The sequence below is a fragment of the Python bivittatus genome, unplaced genomic scaffold, assembly GCF_059951505.1.
Source record: "Python bivittatus isolate LINGU-HERP-01145 unplaced genomic scaffold, Pbiv_v1 ctg000850_np1212, whole genome shotgun sequence".
Taxonomy (NCBI): Eukaryota; Metazoa; Chordata; class Lepidosauria; order Squamata; family Pythonidae; genus Python; species Python bivittatus.
This window is the reverse complement of record NW_028277112.1, coordinates 59616150-59638493: the sequence shown is the minus strand read 5'-3', so window position 1 is coordinate 59638493 and position 22344 is coordinate 59616150.

The window sequence follows — 22344 nt, the reverse complement described above, 5'->3', positions numbered from 1 at the left end:
TAAAGCAAAGGTGTTAGGCTTTTTGTTATATGGTGCACAACTTTGTGTTTATAAGGATGCCCCTACTTTAGAAGATGTTCAATCTAATTTCTTGAAAGCCATACTCTGTGTCATTCATGTGTCACTCACTGTAGCCTTCTTTGGCTAGAGCTTGGCTGCATTTCTCTTAGAACCTGTGTGAGACTTTGTCATCTCAAGTTTTGGCTGAAACAGATCCTTTGGGGTGAATGTCTGGTTCACCTCATGCTCCCAGATAGGTTTTCCTCATTTCCGAGGAGGCCAACTGATTCCAATGTAGCACATTGTGGCTTCTCACTCCATGCAATATAATCTCTCAGCCCAAATAAAGCCAAAAGACTATAAATTGTTCAAACTTCAACAGAGAGTTGGGATTTACATCTACAAAATGACAGGGCCAAAATCATCTATCTCCATGGATGATTCCCAGCTACCTCCATAACATCCTACCTATTTCACATAGGAGATTTTTTACCATAGCTCGGATTGGCACTCTACCTATTGGTGGAGACTATAGGCAAGTATACTAGTCTCTCACACAACAAAGACATGTGTTTCAGGTTAGATACAGATGTTGAACCATGTGGAGTCCTTGGTGCTCTCTGAGCTTGGTTGTTTGATTGCAGATGTTTCATTACCTGAGGAGGTAACATCATCAGTGCTAGTGAGTGGGGTTTGCTCCCTGTTTATATACAGTAGCTTGCCCTGCCAGTGTTGTTGGGGGTGTGGTTTTCTCCTTGATAGTTCCTTGATTAGGGTATTGTTTTCTGTTTTATTGTTTTCTGCTTGAATGTTTGTCTGGTGGTAATCCCTGCTTATCTTGGTGTAAGCTGCTGGAAAGGATGTGCTCTGGTCTTTTTGTTTCCTTCTTAGTTTTCTTATTGTCTCTTTTGAATGGTGTGTAAATGTGGTTTATCTCTATGTGTCTATTTTTTGATGTAGCTACAATCAGTAATCCATGTATTGTTGTATCTCCCATTGTACTCCTCATGGTGTTTGGCACTCATAAACCCAATTATCAGAAATTTTAGGCATCTTTCTGATCAAGAAATTAAATCTTCCTTTGCAAGACCTAATTTGGACACCTACTACAAACGTTGCCAAGTTTCTAGCAATAGCCATGGCTTGTAGAAGTCAGGTGATAGCCTCTTCTCATTATTATTTCAACTTTGTTTTTTCCTGTATTTTATATTTTGTATTTGTGTTTTATTGGTCTGGGATTGTAAATAAAATAGGAAAAATAATCTTTCATGATCATTCCTGCAGTTCCTATGTAGCAAAAGGATAATCCTGTTCACACAGCATGCTTATCCTACTGACAGCTGTGTGTATAAAGTAACTGGGTTGTCCACATCTGTGCTCTACTTTCCCAAAGTTCTGCTTATACAGATGTTCTCCCTCAAAAACAACAGAGGGCCCCTTTGGGATGGTGAGGGCTTGATGTGAACATGCTTGCCTACAGAGCAGCAGAAATCTGATGTTTTGCATGGGCCATTTTCAACATATAAGCCATAGTCCATTCATGACATATTTAACCTGGATTGGGACTTCTAGTCCCAATGTCTTCTAAACTCTGGAGTAATGTATCCCCTATTTTTATTTAACTAGGGTATGGAATGTTTCTGAACAAAAGATCTTATTCTCAAGATATAAACTGTGAGAAGAGAAGAGAAGAGAAGAGAAGAGAAGAGAAGAGAAGAGAAGAGAAGAGAAGAGAAGAGAAGAGAGAAGAGAAGAGAGAAGAGAAGAGAAGAGAAGAGAAGAGAAGAGAAGAGAAGAGAAGAGAAGAGAAGTGAAGAGAAGAGAAGAGAAGAGAAGAGAAGAGAAGAGGACTAGTCAAACAGTGTTTGGAAGGCACCTGCTGATACATATTCCATTTCACACATACTTGGCATATACATTTTATAGCTTTATTTTAGAAGATAATTCTTTGACCCCACTTATGGAATACGTTATAGGGCTATGTTTCAGAGAAGGTGAGCGATTTAGGATCTATTATTTCTGAATTCCTTCCAAGCCTTCCTCTTTTAAACATGGGGGAGGGGGAATTACTCTGACCATTATGAACTTGTAACTTAGTGGAAATAGCTAGTTTATTTATTTAAAAAAGACCCTGAAAGTAGAGTAAAGAATTATACTCCCTCTCTTAAGTATACATATGTAGTCCTGTAAAGGAAAAAGCAATGGCAAAAGACCCATAGCATTAGCAACTGGAATGATGTGATCCTTCATTTCTGGTTCATTTTTTAGGTTCCACTGTGACGTGACGTCACTGAACTGCAAATCCCACAGTTTCCACATCTGGATGGGGGAGCCCTGTTGTCTGTTACTGACTGGTACCTCAATGGCTATATTCAAGTGAAAACAGGAAATGTCCATCAGATGGCTCGATGCAACAAACCTTGCTGAGCTTAGAACTGGATTTACACATCAGGAGGTTATAATTGGGACCTTAAGGCAAGAGGTGAGCATTGCAAAACTCCAAATTCTTCTCATCACAGCTTAAGTCTTTGGAATGGAAAGTGTGGGTGTGCTTGCATAGCCTTATCCAAGTAGCATGCCTGAACGGGATGCATTCACACAAGTGAGAGGGATGGGATTTACAATGTCTCAGGTCTTTCGGGTTGAAGAGAAAGGCCTGAAGGAGACATTCTGTATCGCACAGAGTTCTCAAGAAATAAAGCAGTTCAACTTCACTTGGGAATAGACAGCAGCCAAAATGCTTGTTAAATTTGCTTTATAAGCTTATTCATGTCTATTTGGGTAAACATAGTAAACAAAACACTAAGAATTCATATAGCATGCTAAGATCGTTTTCTTAAACTTGGTTTGTTGAATAAGCCTTAATTGACTGTAATTATCTGCTATATTAAGCCATGAATCATGCTTTCCAAGTCACAAGGCTTCTCTGAAAAGCAGGTAAGAACGTCTGTGTAGGATTCTGGTCTGGTTTTAGATGAAATGAAAAATAATTTGATTTGAAGGGATTGTGGATAACATTTGGGGGACCCTGGGCCTTGCTTCTGTTAATATACCCTAACAGAAGTATGGCTTAAATAAAATCGATATTTTCTATTTTCCAAGATCTGTTTATCTCTAGGGCCTTGTGATGGTAAACTGTGGTTTTTGCTTTGCCTTTCTAGCATCTGCCTCCGTACGCCAGCACAGAAATTTTATGGGGATGAAACCTTGAATAAATATCAAATATATTAAACGGGCACAGAAATAATAATATTTAGTGTCACATTGTTTCCAGAGAATTTTTTATTAATATATGGCACTTCAGATAAACTAAACTAAGAGTCTAAACTTTAATCTGATGACCAAATTAGCAAACTCAAAAAAGGAATATTTAATTTGCTAATTTGATATATATATATACAGAGAGAGAGAGACAGAGAGAGAGAGACAGACCAGGGAATAAATATCCAAGCACTCAGTTTTCCTAAAGTCCTTATTTCCTTATTTCCTTCATGTGTTAGATCCAACATACTGTATATCATACCAAGCCAAATTCAGCCCAGAATGTCATTTGTCACGTACGGGCAGTCCTGAGGGCAAACATTGAAAAAGGATGTTCTTCAGTGCTCTGGCAAACTGCTGTATATTAAGACTTACATTCTGCTCGGTAGGCCTGAGGTTATATTGACTGGATCTGAAGTAACTGCACAGAATGACAAATTCCATTTCTGTTTCTAAAACCTTTATAAGTTCCTTCCCTGAGTTAACATGTCCTTCCTTCTATTGACTATACCCTATGTGCTGCAATTCCCAATTTAAGCCTACCAAGTATTCTTAAAACTATTGCCCACAGTCTGTATTTCTCCTCTGTCAATCCTCTATTGTTTTTTCAGAAGCATCAAAACAAGGGGGTTATGATCCCTGAGTAACATGCTGGATCTGCAGACTGAGAAAAAGAGATATGCCTTTTCCAAGAAAGCCTGCCTCTAGAGACCGTTTTTTTCCTTTGGCTGTATTCCTCAAATCAAGAGAGAAACATTTTTCTCTCAAATTATTCTGGCCTGAGCTCATTGGCGTCAGTGGGCCTTCTAGTGAGATGAATGCTTTCAGATTGCAGCCTTGGCATAAAGTGGCAAGTGGCCCTTGAATGCCGGGAAATCTGTCCACCCACCCCAACTGAGGACGCAGCCCTCTGATTCTCCATTGGAGAAGAAGCTGGAAATCCACTGATGTAGCAGTGGCACTCATCCCCCTTTGTTTCTCTAGCATCATTAATTACCGTGTCAAAATGGTTCAGCCCTGCTGGCTGGAATTCCGGAAGTTGTTATCCTAGCCTACCAAACAGACTTATTCAGAGCAGGGTTTCTCATAGACTTTTTCCCATCATGATCGAGAACGGAATACTGGAATCTGGCAAATGTTTCTATAGAGAAGGTTTAGACCAGTGTTTCTCAATCTCAGCAACTTTAAGATGTGTGGACTTCAACTCCCAGAATTCCCCAGCCAGCATGCTGGCTGGGGAATTCTGGGAGTTGAAGTCCACACATCTTAAAGTTGCTGAGATTGAGAAACACTGGTTTAGACTCACTCATGTCTTAGCACCAACTGCTGCCCTGGAGTCACATCCCAGTAACTTCCTGATGAAACAAGTGAAGAAATATTAGTGGCCAGCAAGATGGGTGGATTGGCTGGGATGGACTGGTGATGAAATAAATGGGAAACTATTCCTGTGGCAAGTAGAATGGCCTTGTTTATTTTGGTTGCTGCTCCTGCCTTGTAGGCCAAAGAATTTGGTCAGCTGATTCCTCGGAACTCTTTCATTTCCAAACACATAACTGGTCGAGTAACCTCCTCTGCCTATTGCACAACACTTTCACATGTGTCTATGTGCACCCTTTTCTTTTTAATGCTTGCCTTGATTAAGTGATTGCTTCATGAGGAAACCGAAAGTGTTACTTAAGACAGCCTGCCCAGATCTCTTGGCAGTCCTACCCGTAGAGCTTTGCAACTCTGACTTTTCTTGCTTGGCAAAGTGTCTTCCAAAGCCCTCTGATAATTCGGAGGATTTTTGTATAGGAGAGTTTTCAACCACAAAGGCAGAGAGCATTTCTTTCTAATTTACAATTTCCTTTGCGATGCCAGGAGTCATTCTGATTTAAGATTCCCACTTTTTGTTTGTTTTGAAAAAGCTGAACCGCCTGTGCCACTTCAATCACCTCGGAATCACAGCAGAAAAGGAAAGTGTCACGTTTCTCGCTTTTTGCTGTCATCCTGAGCTTTACCAGCCTTAACCCCCTACCCATGCCCAACAGTTTCAATTTGCTTTGCGTGGGAAATGCAACAAGGCTCACTGGAAGTCACATCTAGCTTGGCTGTTTGTAGACCGACCAAAAGTCAAGAGCAGAAGAACGAAATTGTTTGGTCAATAAATGGGAATTTGTCTTAAGAATGGTCTGGCCAATGGTATCTAATGAAGGTACCTAATGAAGAGTCGATCCCTCTCACTGATAAACTATGCTCTGGACTATCTCGTGGATCTTCGCTGCTTCTTTCCCTGAACAATCTGTTTCTGCATTTGAACATCTACTGTTCTCCTGCCCCTTCTCACTTGTTTAAGAGGGATTAGCCTTGAAATCAAAAGTTGGGCTCCCCACTTGCACAATGTAGCTTTTATTGTTGCCCTCTGTGGTAACTAATCTTTTCATTCTAAACAGAACTGGGTAAAAGACTTACAGTAATTCAGCTGACCATTATTTAGTTCACTAAGAATAGGCTGTGTTATTGTGGACGAGGGTCACTTTTTCTATTTATTTTTTTCTACAGCCAAGGACATCATATGATGTGATGATGTAATGTCATCACCGCTCTCTTTAATCTTTTTTCAGCCCAGTGGGATTTTTGACCCATATTTAAAGGTCCTTTTGTTTTCATAAAAACTACAATGGGTGCATTCAGATTATTTGAGAGTAAAATGTCTATTTAGTTTGCCATGGGGGGAAGACTCAGATGCCACAGCTGTGGCAGTAGTTTATAGTTTGTTCAACTCTGGTTTTTAGGAAGAAGTCTGCCAATAGACCACCATTCTAGAGTTATATTCCATATATCTTTGTCTCCCGGTTTCGGTGCTTATCCTAAGGACCCCAAATAACAGCAAATTCTATAATAAAAAAAAACATATTATTTAAAACATAAGGAACACAGGGCTCACTTTATTCTCTTCCCATGAAATGTTTCAGAGGCTAAAACTCTTAATAACCTGGAGTCGTTGTATTAAGTGGTCAATTCCGTTAGCTTAGTTCTACTTTGACTTGACAAAAGGACTACAGCGTGGTTTTGTTGTATCCTTTTAATAGTTATGAGAGCTATAGTGATGAATGAGCTTAGAATCCACTTAGCAAAAGTGAAATCCAGCTCCAAAATGGAGAAAAAGGTATGAAATGATAGCTCTTAACTTAAATATGACTGGCACTGGCTAATTACTGAGGAGGCTTAGTATCTCGAAGAAACATCCTTGTGATAGGTTAAATATTTGCTTAGAAAAAAGTTTGTTCAGAAACTGAGAATCCCTGGCCTTCCACATGTTCCTTAAACGTAACCCCTAGGGGTTCCTCCAGTGAGGAATGCTGGGAATTGTAGTTTGGCAACATCTAGAGGGCTGTAGACCTCCTGAGAAAAGTCATACAAAGAATGTTGTGGGTGCAATTCTTTAAACATAGATATATATTTAAGCCATTGTGGCTTTTCTGAGTGTTTGTATAGATGGTGGCAGTTATATGTATGGTTATAAAAATAAGAACACAAATACAGATTTCTACTTTGGAGCATTTATTCTAATAACAATAAGGTAAAGGAGAAAAGAGAGAAGTAAAGAAAATACCAAAGGAGAATGAGATTGGATCCAGCTACTGTTGATTTACCAGGGGTTTACTGAATAAACTGTAATTAGCTTTGCATAACATGATATCACAAGCCATGGTTTACCAATCTCAAAGGATGGGTCTACACAAAACAAGCAAAGCACATGTTAGCTTAATGTGGTGTGTGCAACTAGTAAGTAACTAAAGACAGTTGCAAGTGAAGCTTTCGTTTCTGTTGAATGATTAAATGAACTGAAAAACAACCAGCGGATGTTTTGCAACCTGCCTGATATTTCTCCCATTCTGAGCTCAGTTAAAACACTTCGTTCTTCAGTTCTATTTTTCCTTCTTCTCCTTCTCCTTCCAGAAGCCTGCTGCATTCTTCCTTGCTCTCTGCACCTCTTTTCTTACTATGCAAGTTTGAGTATGGAAAGCCATAACAGACTCACAGCAGAGGCTTGGCGGGGCTTGCTTTTATTTAATTCATGGCACGCTATCTACGATTATGAAGCAGGCTCTAACTTTGGATTGTGTTTCTCTGAGAAGGGCAACCTAATCATGAACTCCTATTATCCTCTTTGGCTTGGCACTTTTGCTTCTGTTTGAATTCTGATAAACCCAATGTTTGTGCAGGCAGCTAGCTTTCCAGCAGTACACAAAACCCAGCTTTACTGAGCACAGTAAGATCCATGCTGTGATTATCCTGATACTAATCACTGCGGGCCAAAACACGCAGATCCTTAAGTGCACTTAAAGCCCTTATCCAGGTTTTTCTGTGGATTAGTTGCTGCCATTATTTATTTCATTTATTTAGCCCCCCCCCCCCCATTTTTATACTGCTGCCTCACAAGACCCAGGGCCACATACGAAACAATAAGATAATAGAAGCCCTCAATCCTTACTGCTAAAAGTAACATAGAATCCATACACTCAAAACATACCCCTATAGGTTGCCCAGAGAAAAACACTGGGTATCAAATGCCCATTTAAGGTTTTCAGCAAGGATTTCAGTGCCTTATGGATGCCAGAAGAACACGGCTCAAACTTACCTCCAGCAGTAGCATATTCTATAGAGCTGGGGCCACCACAGGGAAGGCCTGCTATTCAAGTCTTCAAGATTCAAGTCTTAGCAGAACTCAGACTGACCACTCCTACAGTCCCAGCAGCCAAAAATCAGACTTCCCTTCCCACAGACTGGCAGGGGACAGATGAGCTAAGAAACATCTCTCAAAGAGTTTTGAGGGTGACATTTATTGGGAGAAAGAATAAGGCTATAATTCAAGAATCTGAGCCAGTGCTTTACCTTCAGATAAGGTACATATTTATGATCATGGAAGGTGGCAGAATTCCTTAAGGCGTTTCTCTCACTTTTACCATGGAGGGCCTGGAAGGAATAGGGGACAAGGATGGTTGGTTTTGTAAAGATGGGGCAGTTTGCATCTGCTTGTTGTTGTGATAACCATCAGCCTCATTATTGGTTTGAGAACAGACTCTCACAATTACCACTTAGCAGCATTTCTATGCCTTTTATGATAGTGATCAGAATTCTCCAAACTGACGCCCACCAAAAAGCTTGGGATTGAAACTCTCAGAATTCCCAGCCACACCTGAAAGGGCCACCAGATTGGAGAAAGCTGCTATAGATATTTAGGATATAACAAAGACGTGGCCGTTCACAAGCAAGTAAGCTTTCCAACAGGTGTTGTTTGAGAACAAGTCTCAATTACTATGCATCCCAATGTTATGCCTAATCCAGATCCCATAGCCCAAGGATGCACAAATTTTGATGAACCAAAAGACCATATCTGGTCTCCAAATGGTGCACTTTAACAACTGGGCAGGACTAGGACAAGCTACATTTGAGTGAATTCAAATTAAATTAAATTAAATACAGTTAATATAATTAACCTCCATGCCCTTAATATTTCCCATTCCCATCCTAATAAAGTGAAATGTCCTTCAAATCAAGAGTAGCAAACTGATTTGCCATTCCCTTCTTTGGGAATGTGTGTGTTCACTTCTTGGATTAGCCTATTCCCTGGATATCGCCCATCCAAATACTACTCAAACCCAATGATGCTTAGCTTCTGAGCCCAGTGTAGTCAGCGCTGCCATCTGCTGAAGCTCCATCCCATTAAATATTGCAGTTCAGAAACAACGTTTAGAGGGGTTCTCAGAAGCTAAGGTACTGAGGCTGCCAATTATACACCCCCAATCTAGCTCATGAAATGGCCAACTTCCAGAATCCCTACTGAAGGGTTATGCCCTCAGAATTTCCCCCTACCTTACACTACTTCCTAAATTATGTGCTATATGTTACCTTCCTTCTGAAATTTTTGAGTCAGGATGCTAGAAGCAGTAAGGGAATGGCTAGATGGGCATAATGTAGAGGAAATAGGGAATAGCCTTGAAGGACAGGAGGAAGAGGCGCTACCAAGGCAACAGTCAGATAAGAGGTGCTTGAGCCCAGGCCAAGAAAAGAACTTGAGAAAATGTTTCAGACAAGCCTCTCTCTAGTTCACATGAAGATAAAGGGAGGGAAGGAGGAACACATTCAGATTTGAAATATTCTATTACTCTTCTATTGCTACTGTAGCTGTTACAATAAAAGTAGTCCTGACCCATATGGAATTGGTTTCTTAGTCTGGTCTAACTTGTAGGGCTGACACATAACTAACCAGCCCTATATGCATCTCTTTTAATTTCCACCATTACACATGTGATAAGAACAGTCTTCTCTTCCTCACAGAGACTTTACGTGTGCTCGAAAGGGAGAGCATGATTCACCACTGGTTTCTTTTTAATTTAAATTTAATTGTGCCTTGTGTTCTCCCATTAAGCAATGCTCAGGATCTCTCTAAGGAATGTAAGGTAGCTCTGAATCATTGTTTTCCCTCCATGTATAATTGTCTTCAACATGCAATAGCTTGCTCTTATAGTTGCTACTGTTTGTTACATATCCAACAGTAATATTCCCAAGCTTGTTGCCTAATTGTGAGAGGTACCTACATTAGCAGATAAGAGGTTGTTTCACTGGAAACAGTACCTGAGTCCTGCCACCTTCAACAGGTATGGTTGGGCATGAGGTCCTCCTAATCTTGGATTCCTCATTCTTGCCTTGTTCAAGGTTGAGCAAAAGTTCAGAAAGAAATGTATTTGAACAGTTCCTGTGGCATATCATTAACCTACTGCTCTCTGAGTTTTTTCAGTCTGGGCCATGTTGCTTTCTAGTGGATTTTCTTTCTTTCTGAAGGGGAAAATAATCAACATGTATGCACATACACATGCACAGATACACACACACACATATACAGAGATGCACACTGAGTTTGTCCTTCAGTGGGAGATGGTTGGAGAGAGAGAACTCTCAAGCAGCTTGTCCCCTTTAATATATTTCCCCCATATGTGACTTTCCCATAGGGCTAAATATTTGGACTTCTTGTATACTTTGAAAACTCCCTTGCCAATTGTGAGAACAGCTCCAAAACAAACAAGTGGTTTATAGGCTCATTGTCAACAAGCAGGTCAGATTTTTTAGCCTCGTTGACCCTATTCTAGTGTCAGTGGAACACTTATTTTCTCTTGGAACAGTAAAAGAACTGACTCATCAGAAAAGGCCAGGAGGAAAAAGATCAAGCAGATGGAGAAGAGCTGCTCTCAGCATTAGGAATTTGTTGTCATTCCAGCTCATTTTAAGGGAAGGAGGAAAAGTTTAATTTTCTATTGTTTTCCAAATGGAATGAAGTCTTCTCACTGTGTGTGGCTCTCCTGTTCATAGCAAGGCAACTGGTGTGGCCAAAGAGTCTAGGATCAGAAATCAGAACCAGACTTTCAGCACAATCGATAGGCAAAAGCTCCAGTGAATTCCAGTCCTGGGGCTGGGACAGGAAGCTCATTATCGGCTACCAAAGGTCTGAGGTCTGAACAGCAAGACTGTCAGGGCACCATTGAAATGTTTAGGACTGGAACCAAATGCCAGTTATTTCACAGTTATTGGAGGCAGGGGGAAGCATGTGATTCTTGGGATACTGTTGAACTACAGCTGCTAGCCTCCCTCACCGGGGCTTCTGGGGGTTGTAGTTCCTTACTGTCTTGAGAGCCACACGTTCCCTACCAGATCCAAAGCAGGAAAAGAGCTTCAGATCTGGCATGAATGCTTCTGACAGATACAAAAAGCTTGCCTGCCCCAGATCTGAAACCCCTTTCCTGTTTCAGAGCCAGAGAGCTGCCCATCCCTCTTGCCTACCCTGCTCCAGAGCCCGGAGGAAACAGCCTTATTTTTTATTTAGAAACTATTTACACGGTCAACAACACTGACAGTTTCCCAGAAAAGGAACATTCTGAATTCTGTGGGAGCTGGTGGCTGTATAATAAAAGATCTGAACTGAATGGAATCGTCAGTTGAAGCTCATAAAAAAGGACAAATAAACAGGGTTCCTGCTTGATGCTTGAGACACGTGTATTTCAGCTTTTAAAGGAATGTATAGCGTTTGAGATCCAGTTTCTTAATGGATCAGTGTCTTATTGCAAGGCAAAGGTCAAATGAGGTAGTGGCCTTTCCCCCATTTCTCTCCTGCTCAGTGGCACTCCTTTTGGAGCAAACATCTTCCAAGGTCGATGCTGTGCAATTTCTAAGAAGGTTTAGGCTGTGGCTGTACTGTGATGGTAGAGTAATGCTCCGTGGTTGGTAAATAGCTGGGAGGCCTCTTTATAGGTTTAGTGTCAGGAGTATTGAGGATTTACAGTCCACACCAGGTGAAAAGCTCCTCATTTGCCCAATGAATACACAAAAGGAATTTTATAAGGATAAAGTCCACTGTGTGGTTTGTAGAATGCCTGTGGGGAAAGTTTAATACCAGCGTGTTTTCTGAAAGCGAAGAGTGGAATGCTTTGCCTTTCAGACGAGAAACATTTATTAGAACCAGAGAGTTGGGAGGGATCTTAGAGGACTTCTAGTCCAACCCTCTGCTAAGTGCAGATCCACTAGAGCAGTGTTTCTCAACCTTGGCAGCTTTAAGATGTGTGGACTTCAACTCCCAGAATTCCCCAGCCAGCTGGCTGGGGAATTCTGGGAGTTGAAGTCCACACATCTTAAAGCTGCCAAGGTTGAGAAACACTGCACTAGAGCTTCTCTGGCAGATGACAATCTAGCCTCTGTTTGAAGACCATTAGCGGGGATGGTATAGTGAACCCTGAAGTGTGCAGGGGGCTGGACTTGAACACCTCTTAAATCTCTTCCATCTCTATGATTCTCTGTGGCAGCCTGTTCCCCCAGCTGTCATGACATTCCTCCTGATCTCTGTCCTGAACCTGCTTATTATTGCAGTCAAAACGGTAACTTTAACTTCTTATTTATTTCATTGCATTCAACTTACACCTTTTGTCAGAGGATACTCTCTCCCCACCCTCCTGCACCGTACCCCACCCCCATTCATGGGTTGCCACAGTGATACATCTTTCAGCTGTGAACGACTGTCGGAGGCATTAAGGCAAGAAGTTCGTAAAAATCTGAAATAAATTTGATGAATCTGCATCTGGGCATCGCTGCTACAGGGGCAAAGGATGAAATGCACTTTGTGGAGTTGTGACTCAAACACTACCCTTCCTGAGCTTGCATTACATGTAAGTGGCAGAGCTTGCATCTTGATGTCGTGACAAACGTTTCAGCGTTTTCATGAATCATGGCTTGTGGCAGATCTGCTAAAAATCTCTAGATTTTATTTGGTAAGCTGGGCCTTTAGCACTTCCATTTTACAAAATATAAGTTGCAGAAGGAAGTGACAAATACACATTTACAGTACTTATTTCCATCTTAAGAGCCAGGTCCAGCCCATAAAACATTTAGATTCTGAATGTAAATATAGGAATAATCGATTCAAATGTTGGCTAGCTACAAAGATCTCTGCCTAGCTCCAGAAGAAGACGGCCACTCAGCTGTCTGCTTGCTTCTGAGGATTTCTGGTGAATAAGGATTATTTAATGTATGAAGCTGGAAGGAAATTTTAAACTGCGATGCTATTGGTACCTTTTTTATTTATTTGATTTTTATCCCACCATTATTTTTGGTCGACTCAAGGTGGTGTATGTACACAATGCTCTTGTCTCCTATTTTCCCACAACAACCCTGTGAGGTGAGTTGAAAGAGAGTGTCTGGTCAAGTCACCCAACCAGATTTCATGACTGAGGGAGGACTAGAATTCATGGTCTCTCAGTTTCTAGCCCAGCACTTAGCCATGTCACCAAACTTGCTCTATGAGATATGATTTCACCCTTCTGAGGGCAAATTGAATATTTATTTATTTGGTTATTCATTTATTCAATTTCTAAAGCCAGCCATCTCACCTAAGTGATTCTGGCTTATAACAATGAAAACAACATCCAAAGCATAAACACATTAAAAGCAAACAATAGGTAAGTTTGGCTTAGCCAAAAGCTGTCAGTACAGTGATACAGAAGCTAATTTACTGCATGCACCTTGCAAGTGTTCTGTGCTGCCTATAGAAAATATGCGATATAATATAGCCTTAGATCCTTTAATAGTGTTGTATGATTATTTAGAATATGAAGATTTGGGAATGATATTCAAACAATGTGAAGAAAGCGCCATGGCAGGTATACAAGATATAGAGAGGGGAAAAAAACCATGTTTGTCTTTTTAAAGTATGGTATGTCCAGAGGTATTAGGGTGGGGTTGACACATGTATGATGACATCATCATTTTGACATCATCATGGCTCGTTAAAGCCACTGTTGGGTATCACTTCAGTTCTGAAACTGAAGGAGCCAATTTGACAGCACCTTCTAGAGAAGATGGAGTTTATTCTGGTGCTCTAGAATGAAATGCAAAAAACACACAAACTTCAATCGTATACAAACACATACTTTTATTAACTAATGGTTTTAACTTGCATTATTCTCCTAAGGGGACTAAAATGCTTCATCTGGAGCTTTTTAAAGAAGCAACCTCTTAATTTTCAAGGGCTTTGTTCTACCAAGTGAATAATAAATGAATGGCTAGTGAAGAGAAATTATGTTAGCCAGAAATGCATTGAAGCTTTCTGGGATGCCAAGAGACCTATTTTTATTTTGACTTTCAACAGTGAAGAATCTAAAAGGTCCAATTATCTTCTACCAGTACATTGAAATCTTGGATTTTAGTTCGATATCAATTGCACTGGTTGCCATTCCCAGACCCACCTGAAATCTAACGAGAAGCATTGGCTGTTAAAAGCAATTCCCTCACCTTGTCAACAGGCCATGCTTATTTGCTTATGAAAGTTGGCCCTAAGCAAAAAGAATAATTAAAATATTAAAGTGCCAGAGTTGGTTTGGAAGCTTTTGAGTCATCATAACATTGGGCTTTATTCAGCCTCACTTACTTAGGCATGCAGTATCACGCAACCAAGCTGCCTTAGAAAACCTTGTGGTAAAAATTCCAATCAAGAGAAATGGGCAAATTTTAGGATCTAATATCTTGTACTATAAAATACATTGCCAGTATGGATGAAGCGAATGTGTAGTGAGGCATTGCTTTGGTTTTTTTAACTGTCTCTAAAATTTGGCAGGTAAAAATTTCTGAAAGAGTGATGTGAGATGCTCTATGGGCTAATACTGTCCTTGGGCTTCAGTGAAAGGCTCTGTCTTTTCCCGCTTCCTTCTGAATATTCACCTTTAACTCGATTCTTGCTCTGGACTGACATGCATTTAAGTATATGTTGACAAACTTCCATCTCTTTCCACTTGCATCTCTCCCTCTGTTTCCCTTCTTGTTGTCCAACTTTGAATCTTACTGGAAGGGGGGATTGATGTTCACCACCTTGTGCAGCAGCTCCAACAACTGTACTTTAACAATGACACCCCTCTTTTTTCCCCCAACCTACCCCAAACCCCACAGGAAGCGCTGACTGATTAGGCAACACAAAACCTCCTGAGATACTGAGCAAAAGAAAGAGGGAGGATCAAAAAGCAGTGGACAGTTTTCTTCTGCAGCATCTGGTGTGTGTGTGTGCCTGCTAAACCTGGATTAATGGGCTGTATGAACCTGTTCCAAAATATCAAGTCCCAAGAGCAAGAACAGTAAAAATGGCAAGTTTTCAAATCTGGCTTATGACATCATCATCATCATCATCATCATCATCATCATCGTGGCGGCTCCGGGTAGTCACATGAATCATAGTGTTTTAAAGTAAACTCCAGGCAATGGATATTTGTAACATTTACACCTGGAGCCTGCACAGCTGGCTCACATCTTTATTTCTGCCTTGGTGCTCCCCTTTGAGATGTTGCTAGTGTACAACAAATCCACTAAATCTCCGGGTTCACTCTGGAGTGGCTCTGTATCTCATACTTTAGATTGGACAGATGGCACATTTAACACATTTGGGTTCTCTCTGGCTTACATAATACATGGGTGAAACTTCAATAAATAGCACAGCATAGAAACATCACCTGATTTGCACAGCCTGGCACATTTTTGGCAAATTACCAGTTTACCATTAAATATTAGATTTCAGGGTAGATATCCATCTTCCTTTCCCCTTATGGTCTTGCTTCTCTTACAGAGAAGTTGCCTTTTGCCAATAGTCAAACAGAACAAGGATTGGCTAAGTATTAATAAAGCATTAGCTACAGTAAATCAGATTGCTTTGACATATCACTGAAATAAGTAAATCCAGAGTGACTTTTGTGCTCTGAGGCATAGTACAAAGGGCAGGCTGAGGAAGATATTTGCTGTTCTCTTGGTGGTTAAAGGTAGCTCTTTCATTTGGCAATCCTTCTTGTGCGGTGGCTTGACATGCATGTTTCTCAGGTATGAAATATGGATCTCAAGGGGAAAATAGCTTGTCGTGAGCTTGATGGAAGAAGAAAGTTGGTGAGGAATCAGAGGACACAGAGGCTGGATTCCCACATCACATGAAGCCATGGCTTATTTTCCCATGGTTTTCTGAATAAACCAACATTGAACAGGTTCATACAACCTGCTGAGCATTACACCAAATAAATTCCATTACGACTTGGCATAACTGACTTAGAAGGAGGAAGTGGTGCGATGTATGAACACAAGGCACTTCCACGTATGACTTCGGCATTGCTCTCTTGCGTTCTCACACCCTTGGGCCATCATGTTGCCATTTAAGTTGCTTGAGTTCCCTGAGACTTGAGGCCTAGCAGCTCTTCCATTGGTCAAAAGTCCTACCAATGTCCCCTTTTTGACTCTTGGTTCTCCCCCTACCCTCTGGGCTATGGAGCCCTTGCACCAGACACTGGGGCTTCTTGTAACTAGACAATTTTCCTGTATTTTTTTCTTTGAGGGAATGCCCAGGGTGCTGACAAAAGACTGGCAAGAGGGCTTGTTGGCCCCGGTGATTCTTTCAACTACAATTGCAGGGCATTGCAAGGATGGCTCTGAGGGTTTGAGTTACATGTCAAAATACATCTTCCTCAAGAGAGGAAGCCTTTTAGTTTATTGCCACTCAAGACAGAAGAGCATTTTGCCTTCTCCGGTACTACTTTTGTTACTTACTACGATTATGCTTAAAATAGGAGATAATGCCATGCCACTCTAACCGTGGCAGTTTTCCAGCTACATTATCAAAAAGGAAACACTTTTATCTGCAATGAAACTTTCTTTAGTATTCACATCAAGCCTTCGAAAGGCACATTTTATGCTCAATATGTTACATATCGCACAACTTACAATGAAAAGTAGAACCTAGTGCACAGTTATGTCATGGGAAGGAAATACTGTATGTTTAGAAGACAGTTGTTAGACTAAAATCCAAAAGGCCTTTCTTCTTTAACTCTGGCCTTTAACTTTCATGGAGTAGAGGTATTATTGTGGAGGTATGCTTCTACTAATTAACTAGAAACTCTTTCTTTTTAATCTGAGTTCTGAAAAAAAAATTGAGCGGGCGATTGAAATGGCACAATTCCTCATCTTTAAGCTAAGTGACTTCTGGAAGCAGGTCCCACTTGGGCATTTTGAACAAGAAGCTTTCAGATTGTTCAACTGACTCTGGCTGTTACCTAACCTAAATGTATTTATTTTTTTTAATCCTGGAAGCTTTTATACTTCTGCTCATTCAAGGATCAAAAGGTTGTTGTGAAATAACAGAGAACAAAAACTCTTTGTACAAACAATAGCTTTGCAGACTGTTGGAGGCAGAAGGGTAGCACTGCCATTTCCCACACAGTACATTAATTATTCTGTTTTCCTCTAACCTACCATAAATGGCTGTTTCGTTGATATTTGGACTACTACAGATAATACCTGAGGAAACTGATGTATTCTCAGGAGTACAACCAGGATTGCTGCAGTTAAAAGCATGTATTCTGAGTGCTTCTTCCATATCTGTAGCCATTTTGTTTTTAATCTTAATATACGTTGCTGGTAAATGTTTTTAAGTTATGCGCTCATAGATACCTCTGTAATGTTATTTTGTCTGCCAACAATGGACTCTTCACATGCTTCAGCCTTTTCCTCTCTCTACTTTCCTAAACTTTCTGGCTCACGAACTATTTTGACCCAGTCAGGTCAAATTTTGGCTTTCTATTAATGCACATCTGACGTGCCCAATTGGAGGCCTCAGGCTCAAGCTTTGACTGCAGCCTCCAGAGGTTGTTATTATAAAATGTTGTTATAAGGCTGTCATTTTTAAGGTAAGAGGGGAGATTGTTAACTACCTGACCTGAGTGTAATTGTGTTCGTTACATTTATTTGAAGTAAATATAAATATCAATGACAGGAAATTTAGTTTTTGACCTTACTGTATCCACCTTTCGGGGAGTATAGCTGCTGGCAAGCCCTCAGAAGCATCTTCAGGTGTGTGGTGTGTCAAAAAAGTCAAGATGGCATGACAGTGTGATCAAGGCCACAACCTTGACTATTTTTAAACGCCCCCCCCCGATTCATTTCTCCACTGACATACATATCATTGTGCTGCAAATGAAGTGAAAAATAGGACCAAATATTTCTTTCTCCTACTCCATCTGCTCTTCATTTCTCACTTATTTCTGACCTGAAAAGCAAATCAAGGATTCTACTTAAAAAAACAAAACAAAAACGAGTAGTCAGATTCAAATCTTGTCCAGAATTTGGTAGGGGTAGAGAAATTCAGTGGTAGAAATTCTCCTGCCACTAAACGAATGAATGATGGGGAAAGTTTTACTGGTCTTTATTATTTGAAGGGGTTATGTGGCTGCCCCACATGATCTAATAGGGTGGACACGCTTTGGGTCCCTTCCTTGAAAGAGGGTCATCTGATAGGGCCCGAAAACGTGCCATTTCTGTAGCAGCAACTGCCTTTTGGAATGGTCTCTTCCCCCCTCTCCTGCCCCAAGTCTTGGTTGGCCCTGACCTTGCTGGCTTTTAAAACATGGCTATTCCCTGAGGGGATGGGGCCAGGATGAGTCAAGTCCCCATGGGAAGAGGGCATGAATGTCAGCCAGGTCACCTATTATTGATTTTTATTGATTGCTGTTTATATCTTAGACATTTTTTTTTCTTGTAAACCACCTGGGCAGCCATATGCATTCTCATCATCATCATCATTGCTGAAAGCAAGCGACGATTAAAAGATTAGACTGCTTCCTAGATCTGTATGAGGCAGCTTTAAAGTGTTTAGGTGTTTAAAGCCACAAGGGCAAATGGTTTGCCTCCCCTCACAGAAGCGAAGAGCTGAGGAGATTTGCTTTCACAAGGCACCTCAGCCTTATCTGACAGCCTCTTAGCCTTCACTGGCATCTGCAAAGCTGTCAGTGTTGGGAGAGATTTCTGCATGAACGCAGCGTCTGCGCAGAATCGCTCTTCCAGCTCTCGCAAGCGCAGGAAGAGGTTGCAGAGGAGAGCAAAACAGGCCAAAATGAAGCAAAATGGCCGCATTGCTCTTTGAAGTCAGGCAGCCAGATTGCTTCACAAGGAGTTCTCTTTCAAACCTTGGAAGCAAAGCATCCCCTTTATAATTACATAATTATAATTAATTATAAGCTTTATAATGATAGAAACTGCCCTCTGCCCTTAAAGCAAATTTAAAGGTCAACAGCATGACAGGACATAACAGTGTGTACAAAGTTGAAGTGAGTTTGCATAAACTAGAGAAATTTCCCTACCTTAATCAAAAAATGCGCGCACACACACACACAATATACACATACATACACACCCACTACAATTAATAACACATAATAACAAAACTATACATAAACTATAGCTCTACTATAGAAAATTGCTACATGTGTAAAAGAAGAAACTTAAGCAAAACTAACCTAAAAAGAACCAAAAGAGAGGAAAAAAAATGAGACCAAACAAAGCAAACTTTTAAGAAGTTCCACATTTTGAAACACTGCCACTTCATTCCAAAAATCTCATTATGTTTTTGTACAGATAATTACCCTTCATTTAATGTGGACCATAGGAAATCACACTGTCCAATCAAGATACAGTTATTTCTCCTAGAAATTCAGCCAACAGGAAGTTGAGGAAAGAGTGAAGTAGCTTCTCGCTACTCTATTTTTCTCTGTAAAATCAAGCCTGTCCTGAAGCCTCCTCCATTATAAAGGTCTGCCAAGGTCCTCAAGCATGCCATGATCCTTCTGCTACATCTCCTCCTTGTGGGTACCCCTGTTTTATATCCAGAGGCAGAGATCAATCTGGTAAGTAATGACTGCCATAATAATGATATGGAGGTCTCCAAACTACAAATAACCTTCATTTTGTCAGAAAACGACAGACACGGGTTCGGTTATCCAGTAGACAGAAGTTTTTATTGGGCACGTTTGCAAAGGTGGGTCCCTCCCGCAGCAATGGAGGAACCCCGAAGCAAGGTCTGACAGGTTTTTATACCCCCTATCTGTCCTCCCCCTCCTACGAGGGCTTGGCTCACAATCTCACCTTTTTTACCGCCCCGGAGCGCCGCTAATTAACCGCAAAACCGCAGACATTCCACTTTCCGAATCCAATCAGCGCAATACACATTCCAATCCCCACTTGACCCGACAGCCGCCCCCTGCCGTTTCTCTTCACTCTGGTGCGAACGTGCCTCTTGCCTGCAGTCTTTCCTCCCTCCTGCCGTCCCTCTCCACTCTGGTGCGAGTGTGCCTTCTGCCCATCCTCCCTCCTGCCGTCCCCCCAAGGCTGCCCCATGGTGCACCGCGCTCTCCCCTAGCAAACATGGTTCGTTTGAGGCCCTCACTTCTCCCTGCCTTCTCACAATCCCCCCTTTTTCTTTTCACGCCTCTGTTGGGCCTCAAACCTGGCTAACAGGATTGCTCCCTCGTCCCGGACCCGGGGCTTCACACACTGGGACAGGTAATTCCCACAAGCAGGGAGGCATTGCATTAAGCAACATACTAGGACCAGTAAGGCAATGAAGCCAATGGCTAGTACAGAAAGTTGTTTTAACCAAGCAAAGTTAGGTAACCAACTAGTGAGCCACGACCAATTCCATCCCTCTGGATCCTCGGATATGCGAGAGGCTAAGGTCTTCAACTTGGCTAGTTTTGCTTCAATATAATTCTCATTGTTGGTTAGGTTAAAGCAACAAAGACCTTGAAAAGATTCACAGCCTTGTCCTGCCCTTAATAGGAGATAGTCTATAGCTATCCGATTTTGAATGACCGCCCTCCTGATCTCAGTGACTTCTTCAGTGAGGGCTGCAATGAGAGAGGATGTAAGGTTGACACTTTTAGCCAGGAGGCAGGCCACCTTCCTTAGGTCCAGATAAGTTCTTCCGCTTAGTGCAGGAACCCCTACTAAGGAGAGGGCCAGAGCCATGGCTTCTGTTTTGGACAAGAGTGTCACATCACTCTCACAATCAGATGGCAGCTCCCTTTTTCTTTTTCTTTTGATGGGTGCGCTTGCATTGGAGGCAGGGCATATAGAGAGGTCAGGCGCCCTATGGCACAAGGGCCCCCTGAACTATAGGCTGGAACATAGGTGTAAGCTTCATGTCCACATAACAAAAAGAAACCTTTAGGTAGGTATAGAGGGGTTGAGGCGTAAGGGATATTATAGACCCCTCCACAAGTGAAAGCAGGACCTTTTGAGGGCAATGGGGGGGTACGGTTCTGGGTATTGTTGAAATATATACATTGAGTTGCATTGGTTATCCCCAAGAGATTTAGAGCCATTTGCCTTTGATTAGTCCAGGGTCTTGGTATGGGAGAAGACCCAAAATGATAGAACATCCCCCCCCCCACGGGGATCATCCCCAGTGATCAAAGCTGTCTGTGCCAATTCTACGCCTTTATGTTGGTCATCTCCTCCCCTGCCTTAGTTCAGTTCCTTTTAAGTTTTACTTTGAGTCCGTCTCCCGGTTGGGCAGTCCATGGTCGGGGGTCGGGAGCTCGCTTAACCCGATGGTAGTGGGTCCAACCCCCTGTCAGGTCCGAACCGCTGATTCAGTTGTCAGGAGAACTTGGTATGGTCCCTCCCAAGACGGCTTCAGCTTCTCATCCTTCCACGTCTTTATCAGGACCCAATCCTCTGGCTTGTGGGGGTGTTGGTCTTTCAGCAAGGGGGCCGTTGAGCGAGGAGTCCCTGTTTTCTTAGAGACAAGAGAGATTGTGACAGTACCAAGAGATACTTTCTCAGGAAGGCATCCTTTAGCTCGGGGATAGGCTCTCCCATTGGAGCCAGGAAAGGTCTTCCCATCATCAGCTCGAATGGGGAGACCCCCACATCCTTGCGAGGGGCTGTCCGCATTCGAAGCAGGGCAACCGGAAGTGTCTTTGTCCAAGGTAGCCCTGTTTCCAATCCCAGTTTGGTGAGATGTTGCTTCAACACCCCGTTGGCCCTTCCCACTTTCCTACTGGAGTCAGGATGCCAAGGGGTGTGGAGTTCCCATCGAACCCCCAGGCTCCAGTACCACGGCTTTACAGTGTCTATCAAAGCCTGCACCCCCAGTGAGACCCTTCGTGCAGTTTCTCCACCATCCCCCTCATGTCAGCACGGCTCACTACTGGGGTCCCCTCAATTGTAACCCAATGACCTGCTTCCTCCCTGCAACCTTCCCTTTCCAGCAGCTGTGAGTAAACCCCGTTCCAGCCAAATTTTCCCAAAAGTGTGCACTACTCCCCAGGCGTATCGTGAGTCTGTGTAGACGGTGAGGGACACTCCCTTTCCCAACTCTAGTGCCCGTTTCAAAGCGTGCACTTCACACAGCTGAGCCGACCAGTCCGCTGGTAGTGCCCCCTTCTCTATTGTCTCTCCCTCCGCCGTCACTATCGCATATCCTGACTTCCTTTGTCCCTGCTCTACTCGGCTAGACCCATCCACAAACCAGACCTCACCCTCCTCCAGCGGGACCTCCTGCAGGTCCTCCCGGGTCTTTGTTTGCAGCTGCAACAGGGTGGAGCACTCGTGCTCCGCCGGCTCCCATTCTTTCCGCTCCCCCGCAAGAAAGTCCGCTGGGTTCAAATTCCTGTCTGTTCCTACCACCACATCAGGACTTATCCGGAGAACTGTCTCATATTTCAACATCCTTCCTTCTGTCATCCAAGCAGCCGCCTG